At 40.7% G+C, this 24,051-nt stretch overlaps 1 protein-coding gene across 5 annotated transcripts in view; it reads right to left on the minus strand.

Moving 5' to 3' along the window:
• Positions 1 to 24,051, minus strand: part of Luzp1 (leucine zipper protein 1) — a 90,196-nt gene that overhangs the window by 65,616 nt on the left and 529 nt on the right. The window contains exon 1 of one of the 5 annotated variants that reach the window (XM_008848577.3): positions 23,294 to 24,045. The exons of the other annotated variants lie outside the window; for them this stretch is intronic. The gene's annotated coding sequence lies outside the window, so the exon portion shown is untranslated. Of the gene's footprint in view, positions 1 to 23,293; positions 24,046 to 24,051 lie in introns of those variants that run through there. 5 annotated transcript variants of the gene reach the window in all.

Here is a 24,051-nt window from a genome sequence, read left to right on the forward strand (position 1 = left end):
AAGGGATTTTTTTTTTCTGAGATGAGGTCTCATGTAGCCCAAGCTAGCCTAAAACTCTCTATGTAGCTGAAGATAAGCATGGACTTTTGATCCTCCTGTCTCCATCTCTCCACAGCTAGGATTACAAACATGTACCAATCCTGAAAAAGGGGAATTCAGCTGTCATGCATAAGCATTTCCATTTATAAGATGTGGCTGCCATTTTCTGACAGATACAGATCTGTGGACAGGTCTTACTATGGTTAGGACTCAGGGTCCATCCTTCTCTAGACTGTGACTGTGTTAATAAAAGGCCTAAGCACTATCTGAAATCATTCCTCTATCTTACAGTCTGGAAGACATTTGGCTTTCTTTTACATATATGAATGTGATAAATCAATTAATGCAAGAATAGGGACGTCAATGGACAACATAATGTTTAAAAAAATTTAGATAGAAAAACTATAAAGGAGGTGGGGTGTGGTGGTACTGCCTTTAATACTAGTACTTTACAAGGCAAAGGCAGGTAGATCTCTGTGAGTTCAAGGCCAGCCTGGTCTATAATGTGAGTTCCAGGCTAGTCAGGGTGAAATAAAAAGACTGTCTTTAAAAAAAGAAAAAACTGTAAAGGAAATCAGTTTTATGAGAGTTTTAAGCTGATTGAAAACAATTTCCTAAAATCTCCACACAAATATCTCCAATTTATAGTAAAACAACTATTTTAAAACATTCTTGTCATTCATTTGGCATGTTATTCCAGTTACTATTATTCTAGCAATGTTGGCATTTTCCTTTTAAAGAGTTGTTCTGTCAGGTGTTACTTTTTTTTAACATTCAAGAGCCTATTTTTACACTCTCTTAGAACACATGCTTAATTTTATGTCAGAAATACAGAAGTTATATACAAAAGTAAAAAATATATATACTAGAATGTCAATTTGTTGGAAAGATGTGGCAAATGGAATGATAATCCTTAAACACAATAAAATGAATACTTGGAATTTTTTAAGAGATAGTTTAGAGGGAGGTAAATTTAGACTAGAAACAGATTATCCTCCTCCCCACTGAGAGAGCTGGAGCAGACTTAGCTAGCAATAATGGGATGAATAGTATTCACTACAGAAGAAGGCTTCCTTTCATGTATGAGTCAGAAGACAGGAAATGCTGAAAGGGAAGAACGAGAACTAGGACTTTGCTCATACTTGCACACAGGCTCCTCCTAGCTCCAGTAGAAACAGCTGGTAAAGGGGCATCAAGAACGAAGTGGAAAAGGGTGGTGCTGAGCCAACAGAACTTTAGAATAATGGTCAATGCTAAAAATGAAGACTGACAGGTTAAAGCACTGTGTGACTGCAAAGGACAGGCTGAATAGAAAGACACATATAGGCAAGTGCTGGGCACCACAGACATTAAGTCTTCAGCACTAACCAGTCCAAAGTTTCCAAGAGAAATGATCTTTAAAAACCCATTTTCAGCCAGGTGGGGTAGCACACACCTTTAATCCCAGTCCTTGAAAGGCAGAAAGCAGGCAGATCTCTGTGAGATCAGGCCAGCCTGGTCCACATAGTGACTTCCAGGACAGCTGGGGATGAGGGAGACCCTTGTCAAAAAAAAATAAAATAAAATAAAAAAAATTCTTAACTCTTGCTTGGTAAATTTTGAGTAAGAATTTGTTGAACTGTGTTAACAGTTTATATGTGTGTTTGTTGAACTAGACATTTGTTTTTAATAAAGATTTCTTCAGTTCTACAAAATGACAGAAATTATCCAAAAGATTTATGAAAGCCATATGACTAGAACTAGAGTTACAGATCATCATATTTGGACTTGTGAAGCCCAAACTCATAGACACGTAAGATAGAAAAACACCGGTAACAACTAGTTAACATTTGGTAAGCATTTCACCAACCTGAGTTACAGTCCAATCAGTTATCTCAACAAACCCACTCTTTATTCCCATTCCCATTATGTCTAATCCAAGACAAAGTAGAAAAAAGAACTTGGGAAGAGTAAGATTCTAACTCTAACAGTTCCTCCAGGAATTTTTTTTCATGTGTATGACTGCAATGCCTGCATGTACGTTAAGTGCACCCATGTCATGCAGTGCCCACAAATGTCAGAAGAGGGTGTCTGATATCCTAGAACTGGAGTTACCAATAGGTGTTAGCCACCATGTGGGTGCTAGGAATCGAACCCAGGTCCTCTGCAAAAACAGTCCATGCTCTTAACTACTGAGCCATCTCTCCAGCCCCCAGGAACATTTCTTTTTTTAAAAAAATTTTATTATTTTTATTTTATGTGTATGAGTGTATTGCCTACATGTAAGTACACCCATGTTGTGCAATGCCTACAGAGGTCAGAAGAGGGGGTCAGATACCTTGGAAATGGAGTCATGAACAGTTGTTAGTTGCCATGTGGGTGCTGGGAATCGTACCCAGGTCCTCTGCTACAGCAGTCAGTGCTTTTAACCTCTAAAGCCATCTCTCCAGCCCCCCAGGAACATTTCTTAAACCTCTACCAACTTCACTTTCTTCATCTGTAGAGGAAAAATGATGCCTATTTTAAGATTCCAGTATTAAACATGCCAAGCAGCTACTAAACAGTAGATGCTAAAGAAATGGTAGATAATAACATACTGCAATGACAAAAGTGGAAACTATTTTAACAAATATCATAAGCTAAACCTTCAAGCTGAACTCAGTTTACTGCTACAGTGCTGTTGATATACATAGGACAAATTCCACTTTAAAAAAAAAAAAATCTTGCTGGGCGTGGTGGCGCATGCCTTTAATCCCAGCACTTGGGAGGCAGAGGCAGGCCAATCTTTGTGAGTTCAAGGCCAGCCTGGTCTACATAGTAAGTTCCAGGACAGCTGGGGCTACAGGGAGACTCTTGTCTCAAAAAGACAAAAAAAAAAAAAATTCTTAAGATGCATGTCCCAAATTCCTCTCTATTTGGCAATCTAAAAATGATGGCACTGATTAAAGTACAATTTCCATAACTTATATAGTTGGGTACAGTAATACACAGCTTTTAATCCCAGCACTTATGAGTGAGAGCCAGTAGATCTTCGTATGTTTGAAGCCAGCCTAGTTTACATAGCAATTTCAGGTCAGCCAGAGCTACACAGTGTGATCCTGTCTCAAAATAAATAATAGGGCTTGAAAAATGGCTCAGCAGTCTGCTCTCCCAGAGGACACAGGTTCAGTTCCCACTACTGAATAACAACTAGCATAAACCCTAGTTCTAGGGGCTCTGATGCCGTCTTCTGACCTCCATGGCCAACTGCGTGTACATGGTGAACTTACATACATAGAAGCAAAACACTTATATGTAGAAAATAAAACTAAACCAAAAAAATAAAATACATATGGGCACTAGAGAGATGGCTCAGCGGTTAAGAGATGGCTGCTCTTGCAGAATCCAGGTCTGGCTCACAGCACTCACCCACATGCTGGCTAAAAACTGCCCACAACACCAGTTCCATGGGCAGTGCAAGCACATGGTGTACTTACATGCATGTAGACAAAACACTTATACATATAAAAATTTTTTTTTTCTTGTTTTGCTTTTTTGAGGCAGGGTCTCCCTGCAGTCCCAGTTGGCCAGGCTGAAGACCACACTGGCCTCAATCTCACAAAGATCTATCTGCCTCTACCTCCAGAGAACTGGGATTAAAGGTATGCACCCCCGTGAATGGCTATTAAAAAATTTTTTTAATTAACTTATACAATGTTTAGTGATTTGAAATCTATTTTTTAAAATAAGTATTTCTAAAATAAAGCCATTCAGACCTGGCAACCATAGGCATATGTCACCAACTAATTGGGGAGATTGAGCCAGAAAGATCGCAAGTTCAAGGCCTGCCTGGGCTACAAAGAGTTTTCAATGACAACCTGGTCAATTTAGTAAGACTGTGTCTCAAAATAAAAAACATGAAAGATCGCAAGTTCAAGGCCTGCCTGGGCTACAAAGAGTTTTCAATGACAACCTGGTCAATTTAGTAAGACTGTGTCTCAAAATAAAAAACATGAACTGGGCATGACAGCTCATGCCTATATATATAATCCTAGCACTCAGGAAGCTGAGGCAGGAAGATTTCCACACATTTGAGGCTAGTCTGAACTACAGAGCAAGATCCTATCTCAAAAAATTAAAAAATGAGCCAGTAAGATGACTCAGCAGGTAAAAGCATTTGAATAACCAGAGTTCCATCCCCAGAATCCACATGGTAGGAGAGAAACAACTCCCACCAGATATCCTCTGACCTCCACTCCCACATCCACACACATAAGAATACACAAAGACACACAGAACACACACACACACAAATATTTAAAAATAAAAAACAAAAGAGGGGCTAAAGAGATAGCTCAATGGGTTAAGAGCACATACTGTTCTTGCAAAGGACCCAAGTTCAGGTCCAGATGTCAGGAGTTTCACAACCACCTGTAACTCCAGCTCCAGGGCATCTGATACCATCTGCTGGCCTCAAGAGCACCTGCACTCATGTGCACATACATACATACATACATACATACACACATACATACATACAATTAAAAAATAAGGCCTGGAAAAACAGCTCAGTGGTTAAGAGCGAGTACTGCTTTTTCAGAGATCCTGAGTTTGGTTCCTAGCACCCAGACTCGTCACCCCACTAATGACTGTAACTCCAGCTCCAGGGGATCTTTTCTGCCTTCCTGTGTTCCTGCACACACGTGGCATACACACACACACACACACATGCATGCACACGCATATACGTAATTAAAAATAAAATAAAACCTACTAGGTGGCATATACCTTTAATCCCAGCACTCAGGAGTCAGAGGCAAATGGATCTCTGTGAGTTCCAGGTCAGCCAGGCCTACCTCTGTATCCCTGTTCCCCTCCAAAAAGAATTTGAGGTAATAAAGGTTGTATCTTATCTCTCCACTTTCTCAACCAGTTAACTAATAATCACAAATAATTCTCAATTTTACCAACCTAGAGTTATCTTTACTTTTCTCTTCTTTGCCATTTAGCTCTCTTTCCTCATCGAAACCTCTCTAGGGCTGGAGAGCTGGCTCAGAAGTTAAGAGCACTGGCTGGTCTTCCAGCTGGGTTTGGTTCTCAGCACCCACATGGTGGCTCATAACTGTCTATAACTCCAGCTCCAGGTGATTTGATGCCCTGTTCTGGTCTCCTCAGATACTGGGCATGCTTGTGGTACATATACAGACATGCATGCAAAACACGAAATAAAAATAATTTTTTTAAAAAAGTCTCTAATATATATCTGTGTGTGTTCTATCGGCACACAGAGGCCAGAAGAACTCTATCATGTTCCACCTTATTCTCTTGAGACAGATCTATTTATTGAACCTGAAGCTTACTGTTTTTCTGCTAGACTGGCTGGCTAGTAAGGCCTCAGCAATCTTCCTGCCTCCACCCTCTGCTCTGGGGTTATAGTTGCCCATAGCCACACTTGGCTCTTTATAAAAAAAAAAAAAAAAAATTCTTTATTATTTTTATTTAACGTGTATGAGTGTTATGCCTACATATACGTAAGTGCATATGTGATGCAGTGCTAACAAAGGACAGAAGAGGGAGTCGGGTCCCCTGGAACTGGAGTTACAAATGGTTGTTAGCCACCATGTGGGTGCTGGAAACCAAACCCGGGTGTTCTGCAAAAAGCAGTCAATGCTCTTAACCACTGAGCCATCTCTCCAATTCCCATTTTAAAAAAAAACAAAACACAGGTCCTCAAACTTGAAAAACAAGCACTCTTACTCACTGAGCCCTCCATCCCAATATACAGTCTTTTTGTTTTCACTCAATCTCTAGGTTCATGCCTTAGTAGTATTCACATCTAAATTTCTTTAAAAGAAAAATCTTTAACTGGAGCTGGGCATGGTGGCACATGCTTGCAATCCCAGCATTTAGGGGGCTAAGGCAAGAGGACTGTTGCACGTTTGAGACCAGTCTGTGCTATATTGCAAGTACCAGGCCAGGCAGGGCTACAGAATGAGACTGTGTCACAGGAGGGAGGGAGGGAGGGAGGGAGGGAGGGAAGACTATAAAGTTAAAAAATCCTTAACTGGTCGCCTAACTCAACTCCTAATTAATCAGCTATAGTTCTGAAATACGTCAACTCACTGCCTAATTTATAAACCTTCAATGGTTCCCAAGAATTAGCAAATCTAAACTCAGTGTGACTGCTGATACTGTTCACAGACACTACTTCAGTAGTCTTAACCTCCTCCTAGTCCATCTCAAGTCCATCAATCATATAAGTTTATTCCTGTCTCAGTATCTTTGGTTTGGCTTTGCCCTAGTCTGGAAAATCATCCTCTTTTTTTCACATCCAGATCCTAACAATTCATCATTGTAAAATTTAATCTAACTGCCTCCATGAAGTCCTCAAACTTCAGGCCAGACTAAACAGTAAACTACAAACTCATTTTGAGATGAATTAATAGTATAACAGGCTTGACAGTAGCCCCTCTCGTCAATGCATTTTTACCAAAGAATATTAGTATACATTTTCAGAAGGCTATATTACCCAGTATTCAAAACTGTTTTGCTCTAAGATGGTATTATGATATTCTTTGTCTTATCTGTTTTGTTTTGTTTTTTTTGAGACAGGGTCTCCCTGCAGCCCCAGCTGACCTGGAACTTATTATGTAGACCAGGCTGGCCTCGAACGCACAGTGTTCTCCCTGCCTCTGCTTCCCCAGTGCTGGATTAAAAGCGTGCACCACCACGCCTGGCATCTTATATGCTTTTAAATGTCTCATCTTTTATAAAATGGTAATATTAGAGTTCACGTTTCTCATTTTCATGTCCTTATTTTAAAAAATAGAAAGCTCTTGAAATGAGGCTGGTTTCTGAACCACTAGTCTACACCCCTCATTTTGGCTTTTATATTCAGTTCAATATAGCTATGGAACTGTTTCCAAAACTAAGTGCTGTCTCCCCAGGTAGAATTTTAAATGCCCTACAATAAGGGCCACACGTGGCACTTCTTTTATCCTTTTGCTTGCCCCACATTTTAGCACTGGGTTGAATACAAAACAAGTACTATAAACCAAACAGAAATGATGAAATTCTTGGCTTTTAAATCTGATTTGAAACTGACCAAAATTGTAACTGAAGTCAGTGTTTCTTGTCCCCTCTCCCCCCTGAACATACTCTGCACTTTTATGGATTATTCCTGTTACTGCCCAACATCACTAATTGTACTCCATTATGCTCTATTTATAACTTGAAATTCTATCCCTCCATTCCTTAGCATCTCAACTTTTCTCCCTGGGCCTTTAACTGCCTCACTATTCTATTTATTTTTCTATCACCTTTCTTTAGAACATTTTTTGGGCTGCAAGGGGCATTGGGAATTGACCTCCGGGCCTCAGGTATGCTAGGCATGTGCTCTACCACTGAGTTTCACCCTGACCATGTCTGACCAACAACAGACCAACATCCTTGCATGCTAAGCAAGCATTCTACTACTGAGCTGATTTCCAAGAACAATATATTTTATAGTCACTTTCGAATTGCCTTAGAATATAATCTCAAACGTGTTTTCCTAATCATCAGTCAAGTTCCTACAAAACACACTTTGAAAGTGTCTAATTTTATCAAACTATTAAGAATATCTCGGGGCTGGAGAGATGGCTCAGTAGTTAAGAGCACTGGCTGCTCTTGCAGAGGACCCAGGTTCTGTTCCCAGCACCTACATGGGGGTCTAGTTCCAGGAGATCCGATGCCCTCTTCTGACCTCTGTGGGCATTGTACAACATGAGTGCACTTACATACATGCAGGCAATACATGCATACACATAAAAATAATAAAAATATCTCATGTTACTCTCCAGTATTGCTGCAGCACAAAGCACAAAAACTATTTCTGCTGGGTCTCGGGGTGCCAACCTGTAAACACAGCGGAAAGATGATCACAAGTTCAAGGGCAGTCTGGGCAACTTAATAAGACCCTATCTCTATTTTTTTTTTTTTTTTAAGTCTTAAGTGGCTGGGATATGGGTCTGCCAGCAGCAGAGTGTTGCCTAGCAGGAAGTCCTAGGCTTCACTCCCAACACCACATAAAACCAGGTATGGTGGTGCACACCTGTAACCCCAGCACTGGAGGAGTGGAGGTAGAAGGATCAGGAATTCAAGGTATTCTCAGGTACCTAGAATTGGAGGCTGTCCTGGGATACAGAAGACAAAGAAAAGAAAGGAAGAAAGGAGAGAGGGAGAGTAGGTGACTTGCCATGCCTGAGTTGGATCCCAGAACGCACATAAAGCCCAATGCAGTAGCACATGCTTCTCTAATCCTAGTGCACCCAAATGGGGAAATGCCAGGTAGAGAGGAGGGACTAGCCAGAAGCTTGTAGACCAGCTAGCCTGTCTCAAGGTGGAAGTCATGGACCAACAAAAGGTTGTCCTAAGACCTCCACAGACAATACCTGTACTTATACAGGAACGAACACACACACACACACACACACACACACACACACACACACACACACACAGAGTGATAGAAGGCTCCCTACTATGTGCAATGCCCTGAATTCAATTGCCAGTATCTTTTTAAAAAGTAGCATTCCTTATTTAAACCTGCCAGGAGACCATTACAGTTACAAACAGTAACTACCAAGAGTAATGTGTTTCAGTCTATCATCCCATTAAGTATTTTCTACACTTAACCAGCTTCTACTTTATGTCTCCCACTTAAACATATTTAATGAATATCTAAGTCTATCAAAATCTAAGTATAGTATTCTTCTTGTCCTAGGGAATATGAGAAAGTGTTAATGATATTTATTAGGAAATACTGATCTTTTCTGTACACAGTTCAAACAATCATCATGTATTCTAACTTGAACAATGTAAATGTTCAAGAGTAAGTGTAGGATCCTTGCTTGACACTGCCCCTGAAACAAAGTGGTATCACATCTTAAGATTCAATTTTCATATCTATAAAATGGAGGCGTTCTCTATCCCAAAGGCTTCATAAATAGAAAATGTTGTCATGCTAAGGTATGCTACATTTTCCTACTTGAACTTTTCAGCTTCTACAGAAAACTTATACAAACAATCATTGGTAAGTATATCAGGAAATGGATTTCACCCTTATGTTTATAACCAATTTTAAATCTGTTACTATCCAAATCTGGCTGTCAGCAAGCTATAAAATGTTTATTCTTAATTTTTATTTAAGACAGGGTCTCCCTAAGTAGCCAAGTCTGGCCTTCAACTCAAAATCCTCCTGCCTCAGACTTCTGTTGGGATTACAGGAATGTACCACCACCACAAGTCAAACCTAAGACTTTAATGTTTATAAAAGTTATAAGTAAAATCACACTAATATTAATACAAGCTAACGATTCATTAAGAGAATTCCAGCTCAATCATAATACAAGTCTAACAATTTATATTTAAGCAATAATTTTATTATTTAGAGACCCAAAACAAGGATGTTATTCAACAGAATCATTTTAGGAAGCATGATTCTCTTCTAATCATGCAAGCAAGGCTCCAAACCTTTAAAACTCCATTTGTAAGATTCTCAAAGGCAAATCTCACATACAAAGAAATCCCAGTCTCCACCTCTTAGAATTACATGTCATCTCACATGCGACCAAAAGTGTTAATCACTCACTTCATTCACCAGACTTGCCTGTCAAAGGTTAATATAAACCCCTTGAGAAAATAAAGATTTATCAGGTTTAGGAGTGTACAATATGCTTTGAAAATAAATTCTAATGAAGTACAGTAGCCCTACCTTATCCACAGAGATGCAGCCCAAGACCAGGAGAGGACACCTGAAAACTGAGGCGATTAACCTAGCTGTGCTATGTCTGTCCTATAAATATATACCTATGACACAATTTAACTTATAAATTAGGCACATGAGATTAACACAAAATGGAGCATCTATAATAAAATACTGCAATAAAACTAGTATGAGCTGGGTGTGGTGGCACACGTCTGTAGTCCCAGCACTTGGGAGGCAGAGGCAGGCGAATCTCTGTGAGTTCAAGGCTAGCCTTGTCTACACAGTGAGTTCTAGGACAGCTGGGACTACAAGGAGACCCTGTCTCAAAAAAAAAAAAAAAAGAAAAGAAAACTAATATGAATGTAGGTCCTCTTTAAGCAGTCAAGGAAAAAACAATAGGAGAGAAATAAAACACAACTTCAAAATGTCAGACATGGTGGCACATGCCTGTAATTCCAGCGCTGAGGAAGTTGAGGCAGTTGAAGATCAGGAGTTCTAGGCCAGCTTTGGCTATATAGTGAATTCCAAGCCAGTCTTGGCTACATGAGACACTGTCTCAAAAATTAAGTTCAAATAAATTTTAAAATGGGTAATGGGGGTCTTACTAGAGATGAAAACTAGGGCCTTGTCCTTGCAACATACCAAGAACACATTCTGCCACTGAGCTATTATCATAACTTCAAGACAAATATTATTCTCAGACCAAAGACTGACTACAGGTAACTGAAACCAGGTAAGAGGGGATTACTATACATTCAGTTTGGAGTTTCATCAAATAAATATAAAACTTCCCATTTTAGAAAGTTCTGATGTTTGCACTTGAAAAGCCATCATAATAGTTTCCAAATATCTCCTAGAGAGATATCTGATCATAAAATTACACAGTATCAAAACTGGAAATATGAAATATTCTACCCAATCTGTATAAAAAGCAGCAAAATGATACTGAAAGTCACAGAAAACAAGTGAAATTCTCTAGTATCAACTAATGTACTTCTCTAACACTTGCTCCATGGGGCCTTCTGAAGGTACAGTGTTTCTTTAAATCTACTCTTAACAATTTACATTTGACTCATATTGGCTTCCAATTTACATTTGACTCATATTGGCTTGGGAAGCTGGGATTCTCCAAAAGGACTTTCAAAGTTGTTTGTTTGCTTTACAATTGTTTGTGGTTGGGTTTTCTTGTTGTTGTTTTGTTCTGTCTTCTTGTCTTTTTGAGTCAGGGTCTCCCTGTAGCCCCAGTTGGCCTAGAACTCACTATGTAGACTCGGCTGGCCTCAAACTCACAGAGATCCCCCTACCTCTGCCTCCCGAGTGCTGGGATTAAAGGCATGCCCCACCACACCAGGCAGGTTTGTTTTTGTTTTGTTTTTTTAATAATTAATTATTTTTATTTTATGTGTTTGGGTGTATTGCCTGCATGTATGTGAGTGCACCCGTGTCATGCAATGCCGTGGAGGTCAGAAGAAGGCTTCGGATTCCCCTGGAACTGGAGTTAAGGATGGCTCGAAGCTGCCATGTGGGTGCTGGAAATCGAACCCAGGTCCTCTACAAGAGCAGTTGGTGCTCTTAACCACTGAGCCATCTCTCCAGCCCGTTTTTGTTTTGGGGGTTTTTGTTTTTTTGGTCTTTTTGAGACAGGGTCTCCCTGTAGTTCCAGCTGTCCTGGAACTCACTATGTAGACCAGGCTGGCCTCGAACTCACAGAGATCCGCCTACCTCTGCCTCTCGAGTGCTGGGATTAAAGATGTGCATCACCACGTTTTTTAAGAGATAAGTAAGGAGTTTAAAAAAAAAAAGGCCAGACATGGTGGCGCACACCTTTAATTCCAGCACTCGGGAGGCAGAGGCAGGAGGATCTCTGTGAGTTCGAGGCCAACCTGGTCTACATAGTGAGTTCCAGGACATCTGGGGCTACAGGGAGACCCTGTCTCAAAAAGACAAAAAAGACCAAAAAAAAAATGAAATCCCAACTTAGCTAAATCACATCCTGGTTATCTAATCATATTGACTACACACTACTTAGAAGAGCCTTAAAATTTAATGTCTCCCTCACAAAAAACAAAAATCTAGCAGAAAAGGTACTTCATGCCAAGATTCCAAAAACTAGTTTAAAATCCTGGGGCTGAGAATATAACTCAATGGTAGAGTATTTGCTAAGCACATGCAATTTAATTCCTACCACTGCAAATAATAATAACGACATGCCAATTATGATTCTCAACAGCTTCATAACACTATTGTTATAAACACATCGTTTCTGTGTCCCACTTCCTCAACTGTGAAACAGGGCTTCATGAGAATTAAATCAGATTATAAGCCTGAAACATGAGGGGCATTCACTAAGAACTTGTTGAATAAATAAGTATATGAACACATAAATGGCACATAGCTACTTTAACTAATGCTGTAAGAAACACTTCTAGGCAGAAGCAGGCAGATCTCTGTGAGTTTGAGGCTAGTCTGGTCTACATAGTGAGTTCCAGGCCAGCTGGGGCTACCTGTTTCAAAAATATGGAAAGAAGAAAGAAAAGAAGGAAGGAAGGAAGGAAGGAAGGGAGGGAGGGAGGGAGGGATGGAAAGAGAGAGAGAGAGAGAAAGAGAGAAAGAGAGAGAAAGACTGACTTTTAGATCTGTACCTAAAATTAGCAAAAGTCAGTAACTAATACTAATATCACTATCCCAAAACTATAACAAGACTTAATATTTATTTTAAATTTTAAGCAGTATACTGGTTCAAAACACCCCTATTATCTTACACTTCTAGTTGCAGAATCGTTCTGTAGGTGATGAAGATGGGCTGGCTAAAGCACCCAGAAATCATTTCTTCCTAACACAACTTACATCCATACAGCTGATACTTTGACTAAAGATAAACCATTAAAAATTTTTTACTGGGGTTGGAGAGATGGCTCAGCAGTTAAGAACACTAAATGTTCTTGCAGAAGACCCGGGTTTGAATCCCAGCACCCACATGGCAGCTAACAACTGTCCAGAACTCCAGTTCCAGGGGATCTGACGCCCTCTTCTGACCTCCACGGGCACTGCATGACACAGGTGCACTTACATGCAGGCAATACACAAATGCACATAAAATAAAAATAATAAAATTTAGAAAAAAAAATTTACTGTTTAAAATCAAACTAGTCAGGGCTAGAGAGATAGATCATAATCAGTTAAGAGCATTGGTTGTTCTTGTAGAAGACAGGGTTTGGTTCCCAGCACCCTCATGGCAGCTAACACTGGTCCGTAACTCCAGTTCCAGGGGATCCCATGCCCTCTTCTGGCTTCCATGGGTACTGTACACACAAATATACTAACATGCAGGCAAAACACTCATACACATAGAATAAAAATAAACTGGGGGCTGGAGAGATGGCTCAAGTGCTTAAGAGCATATTTGCTCTTTCAGAAGATCAAGTTCAATTTCCAGTAACCATGTCAGGTGGCTCACAGCCACCTGTAACTGTAGCTCCTGGAGTATCAGACCCCTCTGATTTCTGCAAGCACCTGCACATACCCACCCAGAGATATACACATAATTGAAATATATAAGTAAATAAATCAAAAAACCAAACTAGTCATTGAGAAAATTGCTTAGCATAATCAGAAGCTACTAAAGTTAAAATTCAACTTTTAAGAATTCTTGAGTTCCTTTCAGTCTGCCAATGCATGAAGAATATTATTTGACTTTAGACTAAGTTGTACTAAGTTCTGAAAGTAATTAGAAAAGGAATTTTTGGCCGGGTGTGGTGGCACACGCTTTTAATCCCAGCACTTGGAAGGCAGAGGCAGGCGGATCTTTGTGAGTTCCAGGACAACTAGGGCTATAGGGAGACCCTGTCTCAAAAAAAAAAAAAAAAAAAAAAGGAATTTTTTTCTATTTTTTTGATAGACAAACTGCAAAAGTGAAACTGAAGTAATTTTACTAATGTGCCAACATTATGAACTAAGTGCTTGTGTATGCTAAACTATTTATGGTCACAACTACATTCACCACTTTAAGGATGGGAAAAATTCTATTTTTCTGAGGTTATAGAGCTGAAACTTCATAACTTCATAGCTTTCTAAAGTAAAGTATTATTTAATCAAAAGTTAAATAATATGCCAATAATGAACAACCAATGGGTAAAGAATTAGGCTACAAGATATGTTACAAGGTATATTTGAACAAAATTTGAGGATTTAGAAATTTGGGTATTCTAAGGTTATGAACAATTCCATTGTGAATGTGCAAGAAGTAGAAGAACGGAATGAATATGAACTAACTTTGTAATCAATTCTGAAAACTTTTCATAATGGATTCCCCAGGTATTTTCATTTGTCTCTTTACATTAAAATTTAAAAGTCAATTTATTATGGTTTACTGTTTGGCTTGAGATGTCTGTAAGTGTGAATATGTTGTATCTATTTTCTAACTTTGACTTAGTTGGAGTAAAAATGTTAAAAAGCAAATGGCCTGATTTCATAAAATGTTTCTATAGTTATAAAGGACACCCATAATTTTAGGAAAGTTAACAAAATTACCAGCATCTCTCAGAAACTTCCTATTATGGTTTGGAGAGATGGCTCAGTGGTTAAGAGCACTGGCTGCTCTTATAGAGGACCCAGGTTCAATTCCCAGCACCCACATGGTGGCTAACAATCATCTGTAACTCCAGTTTCAGGAGAATCCAATGGCCTCTTCTGACCTCCATGCACTGCATGGCACAGGTATACTTATACACATTCATGTATTACACTCATACACAAAAAATGAAAATATATTTTTTAAAAAAGATTTATATTTACCACTCAATTAAGAGTTGTGTACTAATACACATTCAAATTGACTCAAAGTACATATACTACTACTATTACTACTACTACTACACATTTAAAAAGGGAAGAGTAATTACCAAGAACATTTATAACAATAAAGTTAGTAGCTTTAAATAGATCTGATTGAAGACTTCCTTTCTCTTTTTCTTTTTTTTTTTTTTGGGGGTTTTGTTCCTGGGGTTATGTATATGTTCATGTGGATATACACACATGTACATGTGGGTATGCATACAAGTGATACACATGCATGTGGAAGCCAGAGGCCAGCATTAAGTGTCTTTCCTCAATTACTCTTCACCTCATTTTTGAGACAAGGACTCTCACTGAATTTGGAGCTCACATTTGGCTAAGTTGGTTGGCTGTGTCTACCTCCCTATGCTGGGGTTAAAGACTCAGGACTCCTACATGGGTAATGGGGGATCCAAACTCAGGTCCTCATGCCTGCACAGCAGGTACTTTACCAAATAAGCCATCTCCCCAGCCCCTACTTTTTGTTCTTGTTGTTGTTAGTATCTCTCCCTTCCCTCCCTTCATCCCTCCCTCCTCCCCCCATTTGTATTCTTGGGGCAGGGAAGAGTGAGCAAGTACATGCCACAGCACGCATATGGACATCAGAGGGCAACATCAGAGGTTAGACCTCATCTTTCACCTTGTTTGAGACAAGATCTCCTTTGTTGGTGTACATTCCAGACTAGCTGACCATACACGATTCCAGGGATTCTCCTACCTCTGTTTTCTATCTTGCAGTAGCACTAGAATTACACATGTACGTGTTATGGTGCCAGGCTTTATATGGTTTGAGCATCTGAACTCAGGTCCTCATGCTTATAAGGCAAATGTTTTACCTACCGAGCCATCTCCCTGCCCTACTTTGGTTTTTTGAGATATAGCTTCACCATATAGTTCAGGCTGGTCCCCACTTTGCAATTCTGCATCTGCCTTCTAAATGCTGGGATCCCATGTTTTACTACATCTATCGCCACGTTTACCTTCAGTAGAGTTTGAGCATGATATTGCTTATGTATGTATAGGTAGGTAGCAATTTTAATCTTAGGCTTCTTAAGATGAGTTCCTTTTTTTTTGGTCTTTTTGAGACAGGATCTCCCTGTAGCCCCATCTGTCCTGGATTCACTATGGAGACTAGGCTGGCCTCAAACTCACAGAGATCCACCTGTCTCTGCCTCCCAAGTACTGGGATTAAAGGCGTGTGCCACCGTGCCTAGCGAGTTCCTTTTTCTAATGGTAGTCTCCATCATGTTTTCTTTAATCCAAAGGATAGGCGTGCACCAAGTGCTTCAGTAGGGGAGGGCTAAGCTGGAGCCGGGGAGATATCATTGTTGGTTAAGTGGTTGCTATGCAAGCATGAAAACCTGAGTTCAGGTCCCCATTACCCACATAAAAGCTGGACATGTAACCCCAGTCTGAGAGGGGAAGAAGAAACAAGCAGATCCCTAGAGCTTGCTGTCCAACCAGCCTAGCCAATCAATGAGCACCATGTTCAGTGAGACCGGTCTCAAAACATAAGGTGGAAAGGATATATAGAGGAAGATACCCAATGTCCTGCACATCAGGCATACAAACACAACCTCGACTGAGGACCTACTATGTGTGGAGCTCAGTTGTGGGGACCTAAAGGCCCCACCTCGCATAGGCCCAAAAGGAAGTTACTGGGGGCGCAGCCTGGCTTGCTCTGAAAGTCTGAAGAATACTTGCGCACTGCTGAGGAGTGCATGATCAGCGCGTGACCATCCTTAAGATACACCCTGGGGGGGGGGGGATTTCCAGGTGCCTTTATAAGCTTTGTAACACCTGCAATAAGTGAGTCCCTGCCTGACTAGACTCCCCGTTGCGTCTGAGTGTCCCCGGGTATTGGGGGAGGCGTGGGCTGGCGAATGACGTGCTTATCCCCAATCATCATTCCCCAGGGGTCACTGGTTCGAACCCCTGGCACTCAATGAAATGAACAGAGGAATAGTAAATAATACAAACTTAGCTTCTGCCCATAACTTTCTAATCAAATAGGAAATTAAGATATAAGCTAGTATGTGGGCTAGCAAGACGGCTCAGCAGTTAAGAGCACTCCCTGCTCTCCAGTTTGGTTCCCAATGTCCACAATGGCAATTCACAACTGCCTGTAACTCCAGCTCCAGGAAATCCAACGCCCTCTTCTGGTCTCTGCTGCCACTCACATACATAGCATATATACATTCACACAAACACAAATATATAAATTTTTTAAAAGAAATAAAATAAATAGGGGCTGGAGAGATGGCTCAGTAGTTAAGAGCAACAGCTGCTCTTGGAGAGGACCTGGGTTCAGATTCCCAGCACCCACATGGCACCTAACAACCATCCATTAACTCCAGTTCCAGGGGAATCCAACACCCTCTTCTGATTCTGCAGGCACTGCACAACATGAGTATACTTACACACATGCAGGCAATACACTCATACACATTAAGAAAAATTATTTTAAAATGATATGTTAGTCAAGTTAACTAAGAATATGACAAGTATTAGCATTATAAGCTAGAGATTTTTGAGAAGGCCAGGAAGATGGCTCAGCAGGTAAAGGCACCTATCTACAGCCTGCTGACCTGAATTAGATCACAAGAACCTACATAAAGGTAGAAAGACAGAATCAACTCCACAAATTTGTCCTCTAACTACCACACATGTGCCATGGCATGCATACCTCCATATACACACATCATACACACAATAAATGATTCTTTAAAAAAAAACTTTTTTGAGTGGCATGACAAGGTGGTTCAGTGGGTAAAGACATGTGCTGTCAAGCCTAAAAATCTGAATTTGATCCCCAGGACCCACACAGCAGAAGGAGAGAACCAACTCGACAAGTTGTTCTCTGACCTCCACAGAAACAGACACATAGACACTAAAATGTGATTTTAAAACAGTTTAAGATTTGGTAAAGAAGCTTTGATCCAACAAGATAAGATTAGGACAATTAAGACAAGCTAGTATGATTTACCAAGAACAAAGGGAACATCAACAATAAACAAACAGCATTTAGAAGATAAGTGTATTTATTTATTTATTTATTTATTTTTGTCTTTTGGAGACAGGGTCTCCCTGTAGCCCCAACTGTCCTGGAATTCACTATGTAAACCAGGCTGTCCTTGAACTCACAGAGATCCGCCTGCTTCTGCCTCCCATGTGCTGGGATTAAAGACGTGCGCCACCACGCCTGACAAGTATTTTATTTTTATTACCTTTTATTCTCTCTTTCTCTCATGTGGGTGTGGGTATGGGTGGGTGTGTATGTCATAGTGTATGTGCAGATGTCAGAGGACACAAGAGTCAGTTCTCTTTTTTCATCATGTGGGTCCCAGGGACTGAATTCGGGTTGTTAGGCTTGGTGGCAGGTGCCTTTACCTGTTGAGACATCTCACTGACCCAAGAAGATAAATTTACTAGCACAAAGTCAGGTTAGATGACAATGAGGGGAAACTGAGCTGATACTCATAGGATGGAAAAGATTTAAATAGTAAAACAACATCAGAAGAGAAGAAAAACACGAAGAAATGTAATGACAACAAAGGTACTAACTTGGGAATATAATCATTAAATATTTATTAAATACCCACTACATGCCATACTGTGTTAGGTACTAGGTATACACTATAGGACAAAACAAGTGAGTTTTCTACTCCTATGGGATGTAATGGGAAAGGCATAATAATCATGCAAGCAGATTTATCATTATAAGTCATAATAGGTGCTATGAAGAAAGGTGACAGAAGCCAGTAACACGGAATAATGGGAAGGATTAGCAGGGTGATGAGAAGGGTCTCTTACACCATATATAAGCCTAGGTCTGCAAAGAGAATGAAGGAGCATTCAAGGAGGAGACGGTCATATAAGCAAAGGCCCTGAGGTAGAAAACAGCTTGTTGGCTTCAAAATAAATATGAAGCTAATGTAGCTAAGCACAATGGGCAGTGAGACTGGAATAAGATGAAGTTGGAGAGAAATACAGAGCCAGACTATACTATGCATTATAGGCTACAGAGTCTGAATTTGTACTATATTCCAAATATAGTCCAAATTTGGAAAAGTCACTTAAAATCTTGCAAGCTCTCATTGTCTTAAATAAAAGGATATGTACCATTTGGTTCCATTTTTATAAAAAGGTAAAACTAATCTATGCTGTAGATGTCAGGACAGTGATCATCCTGGGTGGTAGAGGAGGGGCAGGGACTCAATGGGGGCTTCTAAATACTTGTACAGCTCTTTCTTAACCTAGATGTTGGTTACATAGGTATGTTGCCATAGGAAAACATCATCAAATTGCATGCTTTTTAAACTATTTACTCATGTGTGTGTGTGTGTGTGTGTGTGTGTGTGTGTGTGTGTATGGGGGAGTAGGGCATACCCACAGTACATGCTCATGGTGTACCCTGACACTCTCAGGGTACATGTGTGAAGGTCAGAGGACAACTTGCAAAAGTCAGTTCTCTGTTTCTACTATGTGAATCCCAGGGATCAAACTCAGATCATCAGGGTGGGAAGCAAGAGCCTTTACCCACCAAGCCATCTCAGAATGCATTCTTATGGTATGTGCCTGTCTTCTCTCTCACCATTTCTACATCTGTCTGTGTGTGTGTGTGTTCTGTGTGTATATATGTGTGATGTATGTATGTGTATACTGATAAAAAGTTATGGCAACTAGACCTGGTGGCACAGACCTATCATCTCAGCTACTCCTGCGGCTGAAGCATAAGCATCAAAGTTCAAGGTCAGAGACTGGGGTGATGGCTCAATGGTTAAGAACATTTGCTGGGCAATCCTGAGGACCACAGTTTGGATCCCAGCACCCACTTAACAAGTCAGGTGTCCCACAAATGCCTGTAACTCCAGCTCCAAGGGATTTAACACCTTCTTTTGGTCTTTGCACAGAAAAACATTATCACACTTCTCTTTTCTCTGTCTCAAACACACAAAGAGATAAATAAATTGAAGGAAGGAAGGACGGACGGAAGGTCTCGTCAACAGAATGAGTTTTAAGGCCAGGCAACTTAGTGAAATCCTGTCTCAAAATAAAAAGTAAAAAAAAAAATCTGGGTATATAGCTCAGTGGCAAAGCACTTGCCTATCATGTGTGATATCATGTTCAATCCCTAGTACCACAAAACAAACAAAACAAAACATAAAGGTATGATAGCTTTTAGAAGTTTTATGCAGGGCTAGAGAGATGATTCAGTGATTAAGAGCACTGGCTGTTCTTACAGGAGACCTGGGTTCAAATCTCAGCACCCACACAGCAGCTAACAACCATCTGTAACACTAGTTCCAGGGGATGCAATGCCCTCTTCTGACCTCCACAGGCATTGCATGACATGGGTACACTTATATACATGCAGCCAAAACACTCACACACATAAAATAAAAATAAATCAATCAAAATTTTTTAGATTTTTATGCAAGTTTTCAGTAACGTATTTCAAAATATGACTTAAGCTGAGCATGGTGGTACATGTCTATAATTTTATAATTCAAGTACTCAGGCAGCTAAGATAAGAGGATCATAAGTTCAAGGCCAGCCTGGGATACTCAGCAAGTTCAAGGCTAGTTTAGGATGTGAAGCAAGACCTTGACTCAAAAAAAAAAAAAAAAAAAAAAAAAAAAAAAAAAACATCATCTCAGTGGCAGACCACTTTCCTGGCATATACAAGGCCCTGGGTTCAACCCCCTGTAACACGCACGCACGCACACACGGACTCCATTAATTCATTAAATCAACGTTGGCGCATGCTACACTCAGGAGCTAAAGGCAGGAGGACCAGGAGTTCAAGGCTAGCTTTGGCTACATAGCAAGTCTGAGTCCAGCCTGGGCTATATGAGACCCTGTCTCAAAAACCAACAAATTAAGACTGTCCAGATAAAACAGGAACAGAAAGGCACAAGCAAATATGAGGCTCTTGAATAACAAACTAAGATAATGGAAACTTGTGGTATATATAAAAGGGAGGAGTAGCTGTAACAGCTATCTAATATAAAGCACTGTATTTACAAGTGCTGTGTATGGGAAAGGAACTATGCACTAAAAGGTGAGCTGCAAATTATTCAGAATTAAGGAGGTATATCCAAGAATTTAGAGAAAGATGAAAACATTGGCTAGGAAGGTTAGTGTACTTGTTAGATTTTGGCACAAATTTTAATACGGCATCTTCAAATTCTCCCTGAGACACCCCAGACAATACACCACACTATAATGAAAGATTCCAAACCGGAGTATCAACCTGCCTGAGCTCAAAAAAAAAAAAAAAAAGGTATGTCCCTGGCAGTGACTGCTCTGAGCTCAGTCCCTAATGTATAAAATGAGGATAATGACTACCTCATAGTTATTTTCTCCCTAGAGTCACCCAAAACGTTGATATTAGGTATTTTAATTGAATTATTATTTCCTAATGGTATATGGAGGAAAGGCCAACAGTGTACACTAACAAAGAGTTTCCAGTTCTCAGAAAAATTCGCAAACAGGAATGGAGGATTGTGTATAGTCAGCATGCAGAATAAAATGAGTAATGAGAAAAGAAGAATGAAGGAGCAGAAATGAGGCTTCTAGAAGCTTGGTAGCAGAGGTTTTAAGCATTTCCTAAGATAGAGACTCAAGCTAAAGCAACTTGGGATAGGTTCAGTAAAGGAAAAAGTCATGTCTTTCTAGCAAGCCACAATGTCTACCTAATGTATTCTCCCCTTTGTAGATTATTAGCTCAAATAAATCAGAGGTCATCATTACAGGTAAATTCTGTAATAGGAGAGAGGTTAGACTTTCAATCACTGCATAGCATCCCCACCCGTAAGTATTATGGACATGTTATGTCACCTGTAACATTTTAAGCATTTATGTACACAAGCTACCATTTCGAAGGAAAATGAAAACACAAGAGTTTTACTTTTAATAAAACTTTAGGGTTTTTTTTTGTTTCATCTACCAAAAATATATCCTTTAGCCTAGAAGTAACTAAAAATCTACTTCTTCCCACAGAAAATCATTATTCTCCAAATCAGATGTCTCTGCCTCTCCTGTCCTCACCACTAAATATTTAAGGTTTCCCTATTTCCTACCTAGTTGGCATACTGACACTCTAGTAGTCACTCTAATCTCACAGTATTAAAGCACAGAAACCCAACCTTTGGTGGGATCAATCAGCTATCAATTCCTTAAAGAAAACAAACAGCTCTAAAAGAATAAAGGTAGTGGTGACCACACAATATCATCTGTCAAAGCTCATCAAACTATACACTAACATTGGTCAATTATATCATATGCAAATTATACCCCAACCCTGTATACATTCATTTGGCAAATATTTACTGAGTATCTATTATGTGCATCAAAATGTATACCAAATCTTTCAGATTGGAATATCTGAGTTGTACATGCATGATCTACCCTGGGTTGGCACTGTCCCAAAACAGTTAGATGAAAAGTGGTTCAATTTCTGGGTCATGAATGTCACCTTAATGGTGGCCTCTTCAGAGGAAGGACCATTGCCTTTCTACAAGCTTCCATTATGTAGATGTATGATCAACTGAGACATTCTGTACTTTAATACAAATGTTTCCAACATAGACAAATCATTAAGCACCTACTGAATAGAGTACATATTTATATTTCTTTCTCTCAAAAAACTAGCACACTTTAAAAGCATACCAATATGCCAGGAGTGGTGACACACCACTTAAACCAAGCACTTAGGGAGGTAGACTTCTGTGAGTTCAAGACCAACCTAGTCTACACATCCAGTTCAGGGCAGCCAGGGCTATATAGGCACTATGAAACAAAAAACGAACAACCACCCACCAATACTGAGGGCTACTGGAAAATACTTAAGTGACTTACTCTAGGGTCCACAGTGACCCAGTGACTGAGCCAAATGTCTACAAACCAAGTTTCTTGGTTTCCCAGGACAGCGTGCATAGTGGAAATAACCATGAACCTTCCAAACAGACTTGAGTTTGAATTCCAGTGCCACTTCTTGTTATAAATGTGTGAACTTGGGACAGTCATTTTTACCTTCTGACCTTTGGTTTGCTCAACTATCACCTCACAGAATTGAGAAGACTATATAAGATATCCACCACCTAGCAATATTACTGGGCACAGAGGAGGCAACTTAACATGGTTAGTTCCCTCTCTGGGCTTAAGGCCTTAAAAAAGAAAATCAAAGAAGGCTAATTAACAATCTGTGTCATTGATGGTCAGCAGTGAAACTAGACTTACTGCCTTGTTCATACACCAATCCATTTCTTCCCCATTCCACTATTTCTAGCTTTGCAAACTTTAGTAACTATGTTTAGAAAAGGGATTTAATTTTAGAAACCTGGAAAATTCTTGGGAGTAAATTGAGCAAAACCTTAATCTGCCCCAAGGGGAAATTCTGAGCAAAACAATTATTTCTAACAAGAGAAGAATTTTCTATGGGGGTTATTCAATTTAACCACACAAATGCCACCAAAACGGCACACAAAGTGACAGAAGGCAATTTGGAACTGACTGTACAGATTCTCCAAAAGGAAATATCCACCTAAAATCCAAGCCCCTCCCTCCCTCCCTCTCTCCCACATCAGGGGTTGCAAAATCTTCCTAGGTGATCTGAATTATCCCCGGCTGTCACAAGTCCAGCTCCTCAAGCCAAAACCACAGCAGTTGGTTAAAGAAATGCCCTGGAACAAACCCCACTTCTCAAAATACCTCCAAAGGCAGGGGTGGTCCAGAGAGTATCTTCTCCCCGGACAGAAAAGCCACCACGAGGCGTTCGGAAGCACAGTCCTTTCCCCCAAGGTCATTTAAGTCGGAGAAGGTACGACCGAGAATCTGCAAGCATTCTGGGGCTCTAGGGGCACGAACACTGCGGGCATTTGGATGGGGGCGGGGGGGGGTGAGCCTGCTCTCCTTGCCCCCTCCCCTCTCCCACCGCCAAGCGTGAGCACAGTCCCCGGCATTTCCGAAACATGCCACAACAAGCTCTGCAGTGTGAGGAAAGGGGCTGACGCGATGAAGAAACAGATGCTCCCGAGCAACTCGGGCTTTCTCGGCCGGCAGAGCCTCCTGCAAGGTAATTAGCAGAAACCGCAGGCACCTCGGAGCGGCCTGCAAACCCGGTGCGCAGCGCCCCCCAACCCCGGGCCCCGCCATGCCCGGGACGCACGTCTCCACTGTCGCCACAGGCCACGCCGGCTCCTGAAACCGCACTTCATTCCTGCGCTCCGGGCAGACATGGCTCCCTTCTCCGGCGGGCCGCGGGGTGGGGTGCGCAGAGCAGCGCGCTGCGGAAAGTTCACCGCGACGGCGGGCGGGGACCGGCGGCTCGCCCGCTTCTCCCTGCAGATTCCACCATTAATTAGTCCCCGGGACTTGTCTACTGGCAAGTCAAACAAAGCGAATGCCTCGAATTCCTTCCCGGGCCCGGCGTTCTGGCCGCGAGACCGAGCTGCGCAGCGCCGCGCCGG

The sequence above is a fragment of the Nannospalax galili genome, unplaced genomic scaffold (assembly GCF_000622305.1).
Source record: "Nannospalax galili isolate Female #2095 unplaced genomic scaffold, S.galili_v1.0 scaffold184, whole genome shotgun sequence".
Lineage (NCBI taxonomy): Eukaryota > Metazoa > Chordata > Mammalia > Rodentia > Spalacidae > Nannospalax > Nannospalax galili.